General features: G+C 38.5%; 1 protein-coding gene across 1 annotated transcript in view; it reads left to right on the plus strand.

Annotated features, from left to right (window-relative positions):
• DPP6 (dipeptidyl peptidase like 6) overlaps nucleotides 1–12,461 on the plus strand; it is a 241,474-nt gene that overhangs the window by 176,262 nt on the left and 52,751 nt on the right. The window lies entirely within an intron of this gene.

Genomic DNA, 12,461 nt, shown 5'->3' on the forward strand with positions numbered 1-12,461 from the left:
CAGTCTGCTTTAGTTCTTTGGTGTTCAGTATTGTTTTCCAACCAAACATACTGGGTTTTTTTGAAGCATCATTTTTATAGTCCAGCAGTGGTAATATGCTTGCTAACTTGATATACTCCTGAGGACACTGTGAACCTCAAAGCCTAAGGTCTTGTGCTTAGTGCTGAGCAAAAAAAAAAAAACCCACAAAAATAGTCCCAGACCTGAGATTGTTGCAGAGAATAATGAGGTATAATGAGATGACATTGGTCAGAAGTGATTACAACGTACCAATGATACCTTTGTTGGGGATATTGCGGCAAAAATATAATGGCAGAAAATACACTCAATAATATTGAGTGATTTTTAATGTCAGAATTGTCCTTGATATTAAGTAGGAAGTTTTTAAGAGTAGAGTAGATTATGAAGGCTCTTGGAAGTGAATTTTAAGATATTTCATAGAACAAAATGGAGCCATCTACCCAGCAAATAAGTGCAGCAGATAAAGAGAGGAAAGAGAAGGGCAGTTTTCCAAAACTATCCTTAATCAGCAAAAAAAGAGCACACAAAATTATCTTGGGTAGGTGGGGATTTGTGGGGTATGGGTTACGTTTATTATCTGGTAGATTATAAGCTTTATTATAATTTCCGGTATTTGCCTGCTACATCCTGAGGAACAATACAAGCTGGATATAATGCATGTCATTTATAACTCTGTGCATGTCATTTATATGGTAATGGGGGAGTTCCCTCTCATCCCAAGTGATTTCTGCCAAATTCTACATGCTGTTTCACAGCACATTTAGCTTACTCCAGTGTAAATTAAAATGCACATTCATGATCTTTGAACAAAGCGGGCAAGCATAATTAGTAATTCGATACTGTCTGTACAAAACAGTTCAAAGTAATACTTATAATTTGCAGTTAATTAATCAGGTTTTTCCTCTTAAAATACTTAATTGCCTTTCTATGATATTCATTTATAATAAGTTTTCTTCCTAGCAGTTTTAGATGCAATTATGCAGATTATCTCTTTCTTCTACTGCACTTATGCATAGCTGTACATCTGTGTGTGTATGTGTGTGTGCTTATATGGATATTTCTCTATGAATGTTGATTTTATTTTTTCTAGAAATTCATATTTTTCTATAATGGAAGAGGAACAGTTTACGAATGAATTATTGTGGACTGAAATTAAAAAGAAAAAAGGGAAAATAATGGAACTGCTGTATGACTATGAGAAACAAATTCAGGGAATATAAAAAATCAGTACAACAAAATTAAAAAAAGAAAAAAGAAAGGAAACCTAAACCTCTGGATTTTCATTGCCAATATGAATAGTTAACCTCATCTGGTATTTAATTCACTATCCAATTAAAAGTCTTATTAGAAGATTCTAATTGTTGTACTTTAAAGTAAAACCAGAAGCCGTTGGAGACACAAACTTCCAATTCTCTGAGGAAATTAAATCATATATTTTTAAAAAATGTTAGTGAGTATAGAGAAATGTAGCTTGGAAAAATCCAACTGGGTGTTGATGACTTGTGTACATTTGAAAATCCTAGTTTAGATAAACTATGGAATTACTTAGTCTTTCTCACTTTTTGTTCTCACTGCAAAGGGTAAAAGTGAAGTTTGAGTTCCAGGGACCCTGACCCCTACTTTTTCAATGTAACTGGGTGCAAATAGTTGGGGGGAAGAGAATAAACCCTCTCCATGCCTTCTGACTTGCCATGGGAGATGATAATCTTGCTGTGACAAATCCCAGAAATACATTTCTTATAGGAGCATGTGGGCTGCAGCCACAGACCAAAACTAGACGGTTTAGCGCCCTTTCCCAGCTCTACGTTTGGGGCACAACAGCGAGGTGCTGTCCCGTTCATAGCAATGCAGCAGGAGAGCTCATCTTGGCTCTGCCTATCTTCTGCAGGTCAGTGGGCTTTAACCTCTGGCTCCTAAGAGTGGAGAGGAGTAATTACCAAGGAAGGGACTATGAGAAGGAAGCTTTTGTCAGGAGGCTTAGAATTGCTACATGGTAGTCTGCTGCTCTGAAATATTGTAAAAAAAAAAAAAAAAACGTGTTCTCTGTTTCCCAGTAGAAGAGAGAAAAGAGATTTCAGTGGCTTGGTGTTCTCGTATAGGCATGGTTTGAGGCTTGGCTTACCTAATTCAATAGCAGAGTCCCACCAAGATTTATTCATGAGAAGAACAGGATTTCTAGTAAGCTAATACAGAGAATCTGTTCATTTATTTTCCTTAAGTAGAGGAGTGTCACCCTTTTTCTCAGCCTGCCTATGCCTCCTTGCTTTTCAATATATTTTGTCACATGCACAATGTCATCATGATGGCAATGAGGAATCTAAGCGAATTCCACCATTCACAGTGCTAGGACATGGTCAGGAGCCCTATGACTTTGGAGATGAGAATAGCATGGAGTGGGAGAGCTCCTGCTACCAGGTTTCCTCTGCAAAGGCAGAGCTTGCATAACCACAAAGAGGTTTATTAGGTGTAAAACAACTTAGCTTCTCTTGATTTCCTACTGTGTCATTATTGGATATGACTACACATCCTTTCATTAGCAAGGGCTAACACAAGTAAACATTTTCTTTTCTCATTTTAAAAGTTTGCATCAATTGTTTTATATGATTTCAGATTTATTGGGATTTGTGTACAATGTTCTATTTATCACAATCTGGTTCTTATTCCTTCTTGAAGAATCTGTCTTAATGTTTCCTCCCTGCATAGGCAAATTATGCAGTCTGATAAACTCATCCAAACCACCTTGATCTATCAATGGCCTCACTTTATGATATACCATCACCTTTATTATTAATAAATGTTTCTGTTATTAAATAAGACTATTTTTCTGAAATATTGCTGTAAACTATTCCTGTTTTGCCCAACTCTCATTCTAATGGTGCCTGGGTAACTCTATTCAGCTCAGGAGATGCTCTGATTATACAGTACTGTAGAGTTTGAACCAGTCTCTGGGTCATTATTCAGGTAAAACTCTCACTTTGCCAGATCCTGAATCACTGCCCTTGTTGAAGCCTTTGGGAGTTTTGCCATAGTAGGGCAATATAAACTCTGAATGAGAATTCAGTGGCTGTTCAAGTGATTGCAGCAGCTTATTCTGGATTCAGAACTAAGCTAAGGTCTGTTAATTGGGCCTTTTATACTGCAGGGCCTTATTTTGCAATATGAACTGACATTTATTAGCACTCATGCTAGGTGACTGCTAGGTGCTGCTCAAAATGAATAAATCATGGAAGTAATTCACATGAAAGACAGCTTGCGTGGCTGCTAATAGAAGTCAATAGGATTGAAGAATCAAGTTCTCTAATAGCAATGTCAGGCTGCTCAGTCTTCTTATCTTTCATATTTCTTTATGAAATGTTAAAAGAGATTGCTTTGGGGCACTTGTGTTCTTGAACCATTGCAATCGTCTAATGAATTTTTGATAGTCAAATTCAGAGGGTTTTGTGATCACTAACTTTCTTGATATATCAGTTGCTATTGAAATGAATCTCTTGTGCCAGGCTTGGCTGTCCGTCTTCCTACTGTCATAAAACCCATAGATTAGCCAGGTAGAATCTGAAACTTTTAATTTAAAGGAAAGGTACGGTGAAAGCTACTTGACTAAGTTTGAATAGAGTAATATTCAGCTTATAATGAAAGTCTTGATTTGTCTCACTGCATTGCACAGATAAGCAAATTGTATTTCTAGCCATAGCAACCTGTTAAGTGACAGGAGGAGAAAAAAATAAAAGATGAAGAAAGAAAAAGTGTCACTCTAAGGAGCTGTACTGCACCAGTCAAATGGGGAACATGAATTCTGTTTTGTCAAGGTCCTTGAGGACAGAAAAAGCATGATATGACCTTGCAGTGAACATTTACTCACAGCAATGAGCTGCACAGCAAATTATTGCAAGTTCTCAGAAGACTTTTGCCAGAAAAAGTTTTAATAGTTTTAATACCTCTACAGTACAGTACTGATTTAATGCCTCTAGCTGACAGACTTTCATGGAGAACTGACAACAGGCTGTGGATTTATGCTCGTACCAGGTGATGGAAAAATACATTCTTATGCATCAGTGACATACAACAGTCTGCCACTGCCACTGGGTTTTCTAGACGTATCTTGTTTCGAGTGAGTGTTGGAAACTGAAATATCTGACTTTATAATCTCTATGTAATATTTCTATTTTCATTTTCATTATCACTGGGCATCATGGCAGACTTGGCTATTTTTAAAATGTCTGCATGTCGATCTAGCCAGAGTGATGCAAAAGGGTTCACATCAGGAAAGGAGGAAACCTGCTAATTGCTGAGTGAGTCCTACTGAGAATTTCCTTTTTTTTTTTTTTTAAGGAAACAGCTCAGGTTGGCAATGGATATATGGTGTAGGATGAGTATAGCAGAGAAAAAACAAAAGCAAAGAAAACATCTCAAAAGAGCACGAAGAGGAAGGGGGAACAATTCAGCAGAGTTTTGCTATGTTTGTCCAAAGAGTTATCTGCCTTTCTTTGCATTTAGGAAGTCTTCCTGCAAAACAGACCCTAGAATTATGAGCTGCTCCCAGAGAGTATTGAAGTGTGTACAGCACTGCCTGGTTGGTTTACCAGAGTTGATGTGGATGTGATGTCAGACCTCTGGTGGACCTGCTCTTTTTTCCTTGTGAAGAAACAGCATCCATATGAAATCCATGAGAAAAAGATTTCCTCTCAATGGTTCTTTGCATTTGAGATGGGATTCATACAGCTCTTGAGCATACTCAGTCTGGCAGAATGGTGTGGAGGAGCTCTTGGTCTCTCTTGCCAGCTTTGAATATCTAAATTTGTCCCATATTTGGGACAACTTGCCTTTTCTTTTCAAACGATGTTACACATTTGTGTATTTATTTTGTCTGTTGGTGTGTTTTTGTTGTTTCTGTGTCATTAAATATTTTCGTGTGAATAAGGGAAATTTTAAACATTCTCAATGCCTTGGGTAGCAGAGCCTGAGCTGGGTACTCTGCGAGCAGTTATTGCAGAAACATACCTCTGGGCAGAATCGGGTCTCTAATCAATACCATCAGCATTTTAAACTCCTAAGAACTCAGAAAGATAAAAAAAAAAAAAAAAAAGAAAAGTCTGGCAGCTGTCAATAATCTTGTAAACAACACCCCAATGACCTGACTCGTCCAACAATTACATGATTTCTTATTGCATGAAACACAAGAAATTAGAAAGATCGGTGGATGAAGAAAAAAAAATTAAACCAACAATTTTGTTATGGTCAAGATCAGCATCTAGCAAGTGTTTCTTTTGCTTGCCAGCAGTATGCTGCCCTCATGAGATAAGCTGTTGGCCTCAGTCCAGCTCCTTGGCAATAGACATCCTAGATTTATTCCTGGGAGAAGCCATCACGAATATTGCTGGTAGTCTCAGGCAGCAGCTCAGGATTGTGGATAAGGAGCTTAGTTCAAACAACCAGGACTGGACAGGTTGGTTGGCTGCCTAAGGAGCAGAGCTGCATTGGACATGGTCATCTTGTGGCTCTGCTGAACACTGCTGTTCATCGACATGTTATTCTCTCCAAGGCCCTTGCCAAGTATCAGAGATTGGACACTGATGCATGGCAATCTGTGATATTGCTCCTTTTGTAGAGGTGAAAGGAGTAGCAGCCTCTTTGCCTTCAAGGTTGATGGGACTTAGCTGTTTGATGAGCTAGAACTTTGAATCAGCAACACAGCATCTCTTCAGACCACGTAAGAGATTTCCAGGTGAGACGCAACTTGTTTTCCATGTTGCCCAAACCAGCCTGCCTTCCTTACAGAACGCATATACTTTCCATCGTAAATCCAACTGTCCACAGGGTTGTCCGCAGTGCTGAGAAGAGCATCCATCCAGCACCTCTACATCTGATCACACAACAGCAAAGGGCAAACCATTGCCAGCTGCAAGTGGAGATAAGCTGATCCTTCATCGAGAGGGAGTAGTTGAAGGCACTTTACCAAACTTCCATTGATTACCAAGACGAGAACGGGCAACCCTGGTTGCATTCTGCAACTGGCATGGTGAGAGCTTAAGACCAGGCAGCACCAACATTCAAATGCTGTTTGAGGAATCAATAACACAGTGGGCTTCTGAGGTCAGGGTGGCAAGTAAAACCCTACTCTGACAAACCCTCTTAAATTAAGGTGAGCTTGGGCTGCCCACATGAAAAATACTGGTGTCTCATAGTGTTCTGCTCCGGAACAAGGAGCTGCAAGGCAGAGTGAGCAGAAAACAATATCTGTTCCAAGTAATTAAGCTGCATGACTAAAAGGAAATTAATGACACTTGCAGCCCACGCCATCCCTGTGCTTGAGGAGATGCAAATCGCCTGGCTGTTCTCATTTCCCTGAAATGATGGGCTGCCACGCGTTCAGGCCTGCCGAACATATGGGAGCACCCTGCATGTTTCTGCTCAGCTCTGTCACCCTATGATGCTGCTGCCACCAGGCGGTGAGCGTCTGGGAGCAAGGGTTTTGTGTTTAAAACACGTTCTCTGAGACTCTTCTCAAACATGCCATAAAAACAATATTATATTCTTCCTCAGCCTGTTGTCTGTCATCGGGGAAGGGGGCATCTTTAGAAGATCCATGTTGTGAAAAGAAAGAGTCACACAGGTTTTGGTTGCAGCTCAGTTTTCTTAAGAAAAGGATTTCTTGGACAATGGTACAAAAATCTTCAGAACCTTCAGAATGATTGCAGTCTGCATATGGAGTTCGTGCAATCTATCTGAAACTAAAGTGTCAGGGGGACTTTGCCTTTGTGTCCTTGTTAAATTATTTTAGTATTTTTGCCTTCCTCATTTTCCTGAAAGGTGATCAATTGGTGGCTCTACAAAAGAATTTTTTTGGCCTGACCCAATTACACAAATGTAAATCGTGATTAATTCCATTGAAATCAATAGTGCTGCAGGGCTGTGGCTGAGTTCAGCATAAAATTATGCCAACGTAGGAAAATGTAGAGCAGAAGTATCATTAACATATGGCAAGTTTATATACATATATTTGTATACATATAACTCCTTTTACACCTATTTTATACCTATTGTGATTATATCAATGATTTAACGGACCCCATATAGATTTGCACTAGTGTAAATGAGAGAAAAATTTTATACACATGAAAGATGGCAAGGTGGTCTTCTAAAGTCATCAGTGAAATGCAATGTCATGTGTCACTGAGGGCCTATAAGAACAGTGTGTTTTTCTTAACAAGGTGAAAACCCTTGCTTTCAAACTATATAATAATAATCGATTTGGACATGTGGTTGGTGGTTTGAGATGATCTAGTAATTGATTTTAAAACAGATGGCACCTGTCAAATAAGCATTTGTATTTATTTGATGTTTATGTGAGAACCCCTGGGGTTTCCTATCTCAGAAGGCTTTGTTTTCTCCCTTCCTAGACCCCTTCTCCTTTCTCTGATCTCCCTTCCTCTTATCTTCGTTTGATGCTTCCTGCTGACAAATTCTTTTGAGCTGTCTTTCCTCCTGTAAGCCGTGGTCTTTCTGTTAGACTTTAATTTAGTTTTCTTTTAAAATCCTTTTTTGTTAACAATTTTAATAAAACAGTAGAAGGTCTTCAGCATACCAAATGCTTTAATGAGCTGGACCTTGTCACAAATAAAGTCATTAATTCCATCTCCCACAATTGCAGTGCTTTACCACATCAGCAATCAAAGTAAGTAACATGGAAGGGGAATATCCCTCTGCCAGATAATTCCTTGTGGAAAAATTAAAATATTTTGAAATTACTGGGTTTTTTGACAGCAAACTAGATATGCTAGTATATATGTGTACATGTGTGTACATCTACTCAGAAGCAAATCAAACAATTTTCTCACTTTGTTGTCTTCTGTGGGCACAACATTAATAAAAATGTTTTAATCTCCTACTGAAGAAGAAAATCTGAAGTCTGGAACAAGAAGAGATTTTTAATTGCAGAAAAGAAATCAATGTATTTAAAAAGTAAAATTCCAAGTAATCATTTTACTGTTCTCCCTGGGTGGCCTCATTACAAAATTTTAGCAGCTAAAGATTGAAAAGGTTTTAGGGCCAGTCTTGCACTAACTTGCTCACTCCTGTAGAAGGGCTTTTCGTATCATGACCGGTGCAGCTGCCCAGGCCTGGGTGGACAAGGGGGCACCAGCATGTCCTGAGGATGGCTCTTGTTTTGGTGAGATCCTCCCTAAGACAGAGCAGAAGCACTTGCAGGGCCAAAGAAAAGTAGCTCATCACATTAGGATCCTCACCTGTCCTCCTCCCACTTAGAATATTAACTATTGAATTTACCCAGAGAAAACTTACATATCATGATTATCAGTATCCCAGTTTCAAAGTGTAAGGACAGTATAGCTGTGACCCACAAAAACAAATACATTTTTCACCTGAAAAATATCCCTTTGTTTCTTTTCCCTGTGTTTCCTCTAGACACTGTATTCATATTTTAAAAAGAGATTGAAAGGGGTTGCTGTGATGCCTGTCAGAGTCAGCCTGCCAACTGGACTGTCCAAGCCTTCTTGCCCACTTATGAAAGTCTCTGCATCTGTTAACTCATGCTTTAAGTTGCAAGTCATTTCTAACAATTTTTTAAATTGGAAGAAATTCCTGGGCTCCCAATGGATTTTCCGGGCTTTATCCATCACCTAAGAGCTAAGCAGGGCTTTGCCACCTTCAGCAGAGTGGCATTATTTACAGCTATGATTCAGTATTGACAAAGGCTGCAGAGCTAGTTAGATTTTTAGAAACACAACAGGAAATCCCTGTGGCCATAATCATTATGTGTACCTTGCTAATAAAGAAGAGTTCTATTAGCTTAGGACTCCTTGAGCAAGCCTGGGAAGCGGATTTATCGCAGCTTGCAGAAATAACACCGTGACAGATTGTGTTACATAGCATTAAAACACCTCTGTGAATTTCCAACCATGGTTCATATAGAATGATTTTACTCATAATCTGCAGGTTGCCACTGACGTTGCCCTGATATTTTGCCTTGTGTTGACTCAGTAAGGGAAAGAAGAAGCCTGGATGTTCTTCCAGTAGTGTTGTTCAGTGCCTAGACAGAAGTGGCAGATACGAAAACTAAAACAGTGTTTGCTGCCTCTAGTGAAACTTCTATTAAAGGTGATATACAAGAATATTTAATGACAAGCTGCAGGTGCATAACAAAGTATGCTTGAGTGCTGATATTTACTTTTGTCTAGTTTAGAATGAAAGAAGGAATGGCTTATCAGCAGAGAGATTGAATCTGAACAACTTGGAGCTTCATTTCTGTGTGTAGTTGAACAAAATACATGGAAGTTTTCAGATAATACCAGACTTCTGTTGCACATTATCTTTCCCCCTCTCACTATTCCATTTTCTCTAGCCAGTGACCCTTCCAGCCCTATTTCCTGTGATTCTTTGAGACTTTTGTTACTTAAAGAAAAACACAAGTCTCCAAAGTCCTTGCTTCTTGCAAATATTGCTGATGCATTCTCAAAGCCTGAAACAAAAATATACTTCCTTTTTTTCCCACACAGGCTAGTTTGGCTAGCACACCATCCAAACTGTGATCCACTGGGCCATCTAGAGCATTCCTCATGATATAATGGCCAAATGCTCTATGGAAATCCAAGTTCAGTACATCTTGTTACTTGGCAGCTGAGAACTACGGTGAAGGATGGTTCCTTTCTGCTTCCTGATCAGGAAAGGATCTGTATTTCTTCTAAATAGATGACATTCCTGATGTTGAAAACCTGAATCATTCTGGAGCCTATTCAGATCTTGATTCTAAGGACTACTAGCCACGTAATACACTGAAGGTGAAACCTTGAACTCAGCTAAAATAAATTTCTCTCTTCAAACTTATGCTATTGCCTCCTCTTTCTTTTCTCACATGGTAATACTGAAGTCTCTAAAAGGGATTTCCATATACCTGCTTATCACTGTGTATCCTCAGGTCTAGGACTTGAAATGATCCTCCTGAGGATCTGTTGAATTCAGACGACTTTTAGTTCCACGCAGCTTTGAAATGGTCATTCATTTGACTGTTACTCAACTCTCTTACTCAGAAGAGTGATTAAAATTCATATACTGCAACACTCCATAAGCATAAGGTATTTTTGGGATCACAGGTGAGGGTAATATCTAAAGCAGTTTAATTTTTACCTAAACCAGTCAATCAGTACACACATTGCCAGAAAAATTCTGAACATTATGCATGGGGCTTCATTATACAAGATTAATCCATTTGGGCTGCCACTCACTTTAGCTGCAGCCAGACGTTCCTCAAGTCAAGCTGTCTCATCCTATTTCTGTATTTCAGTATGTTACCTACTGGCTGGTATGTATCTTTTACCAAGTTTTACTCTTTGTAAGCAATATCGCCCAGCTACATCAGAGTTGTTTGATGCTGAATATGGTAGCATGGAGTGAGCATTGACTTTCCTCAGACACTGTACATGAACCTAGTCACCATGTCTGAACAAGCAGGACCACAGTCACTGTGTAGTTAATGCAACCATCATGCTTCATTCTTGCCATTTTGAGGGTGTGAGCACTTGCAGAGTGATGGACCAGTAAGCAAATCTCTGAAGAATGGAAGATTACAGTGCTTCGGTTACTGGCTTTGAGAAATCTCTGCAGCTCACCTGCAGCATCTCTGAATTATACAGTGCCTTCTGGGAGGAAGAGAGCAAAAGTTTTGATCACTTAACACTCTATACTTTTAACTCGGAAGTTACAAAGTATATGTATAGGGAGACTCTGGTGTTAGAAGAGAACCTGGTTGCATAGAGCTGTGAAGTGGCATCTGAACCTATTTCAACATTAGACAGACCTGTGTAGAAAGACTTGTTATTTCTATGTCTCTGATAAATAGGAGCACAAAGAATAAAAAAGTGTGTCAAAAATTATTTTACTTTTAGCTCAAACTTTCTGATATTTGCACATTACATACTTGGTAAGAAAATTCCCTGGTTTGCTAAAACTAAATGCTTTCTTTAATAATGGCAAGATCTTGGCTTTGATTCAAGGCAAAGGTTCATGCAATTAAATCTCATTAGCAGAGGCCCACAAAACTCTCCATAAAACCTTCTTTGCATGCAACCTTCAGCTGAACTGAAGTCATTAAATCTGAGATCCTGGAGAAAATATTTGCTGAATAGAGTCATTCGTAATTAATGTTAAAATGTCAAGGATTCAGCTTCCTTCCCTTTTTACCCCTTTTTCTTTTATTATCTTAATTATGTTTTTAATGAGCAACCAGTGTAAAAGTCAAGAAGAGCATCTTTTAAATGTACAAACAACAGGTGGGACTGAGCACCAAAACTTTTTTTTTCCAAATACGTGCTTTCTCACATAATAATTTCAGCTTCTTAGTTGTATTTTCCAACACTCACTTTAAAGTTGCCACTAAGTATTGATTAACTAACCTTATAGAAAAACATAATTAATGAGAATGATTTACCTTGGCCTCTTTTCTAATGTTGTCTTGAGTATTATCTCAAGCGATTCGCAACAGTCTGGAGTAGCAATAGCATACATCTGATCTACAAGTTATCCAAGGATTGATCATGCTAGATCTTTTTAAAAAAACGTTTTTCATGAGTTACTTTACTTCAGACTGGAGTAACATTCTGGTTGGACCACAGAAAGGAATGTGCAAATATAGTAGGCTCAAACACTGCAAGCTCCAAATTCCAAAAATGCTCATTCATCTTTCTAATAACTGGTGGTAGCAGCCAGAGGTTGTTGCCTGTAGGACCCATTTAACTAGGCTTCAGTGGTGAAAGCTCAAAAATAATTTGCAGCCTCTTTAATTTTTAGTCTCAAATTAAAGGAATGGAACCTGTCTTCTTGCACATCAATCTGCACACCATATGTAAGCCCTTCTGTTGGGGTTTAAATAGGAATGACTCATGTGGTATTAAGCCTCTTAATGAAACTGTATTGCATTATTGCCTTTTGCAAAATGGGAGGTTTAAAAAGCCAAGGTAGTGCCTTCCAAATGTCAGTAATTGGAGACACTTTGACAAAATATGAATTTTACAGTATTTCTGGATATCTATAAGCTGAAGTCATCTTTGCAATGAAGCTTATTAAATGGCTGGAGGAAATACTAGGCAGTAAAAGTATTTTGGATTTATTGTTAAGGACAACTGGGTTCTGCCCTTTTTCAAAGTAATTTCTAATTTTTATTATCTTGTTTCCCCATTACATACTTGAACTCCAACATGTTTGTTTTGGCATCTTTCTGAGTACCTTGTCAATAACAACTACATTCTTCCAATCATCAGCCTCAGAAGTTTGAAATCCCAAAATTTAATGATAAAAAGGATTTATTACTTACTCTGGCTCTTCTTGGAATATTGCTGGCAAAACTGATTAAAAAATAAAACAGGGATAAAATTTAAGCGAGTAGCCAGGCCTAGTTACAAGCACTAGTTAAAAAAAGCTAAAGTTTAATT

This window comes from Nothoprocta perdicaria, unplaced genomic scaffold (genome assembly GCF_003342845.1).
Source record: "Nothoprocta perdicaria isolate Ctin4 unplaced genomic scaffold, notPer1 scaffold_95, whole genome shotgun sequence".
Classification (NCBI taxonomy): domain Eukaryota; kingdom Metazoa; phylum Chordata; class Aves; order Tinamiformes; family Tinamidae; genus Nothoprocta; species Nothoprocta perdicaria.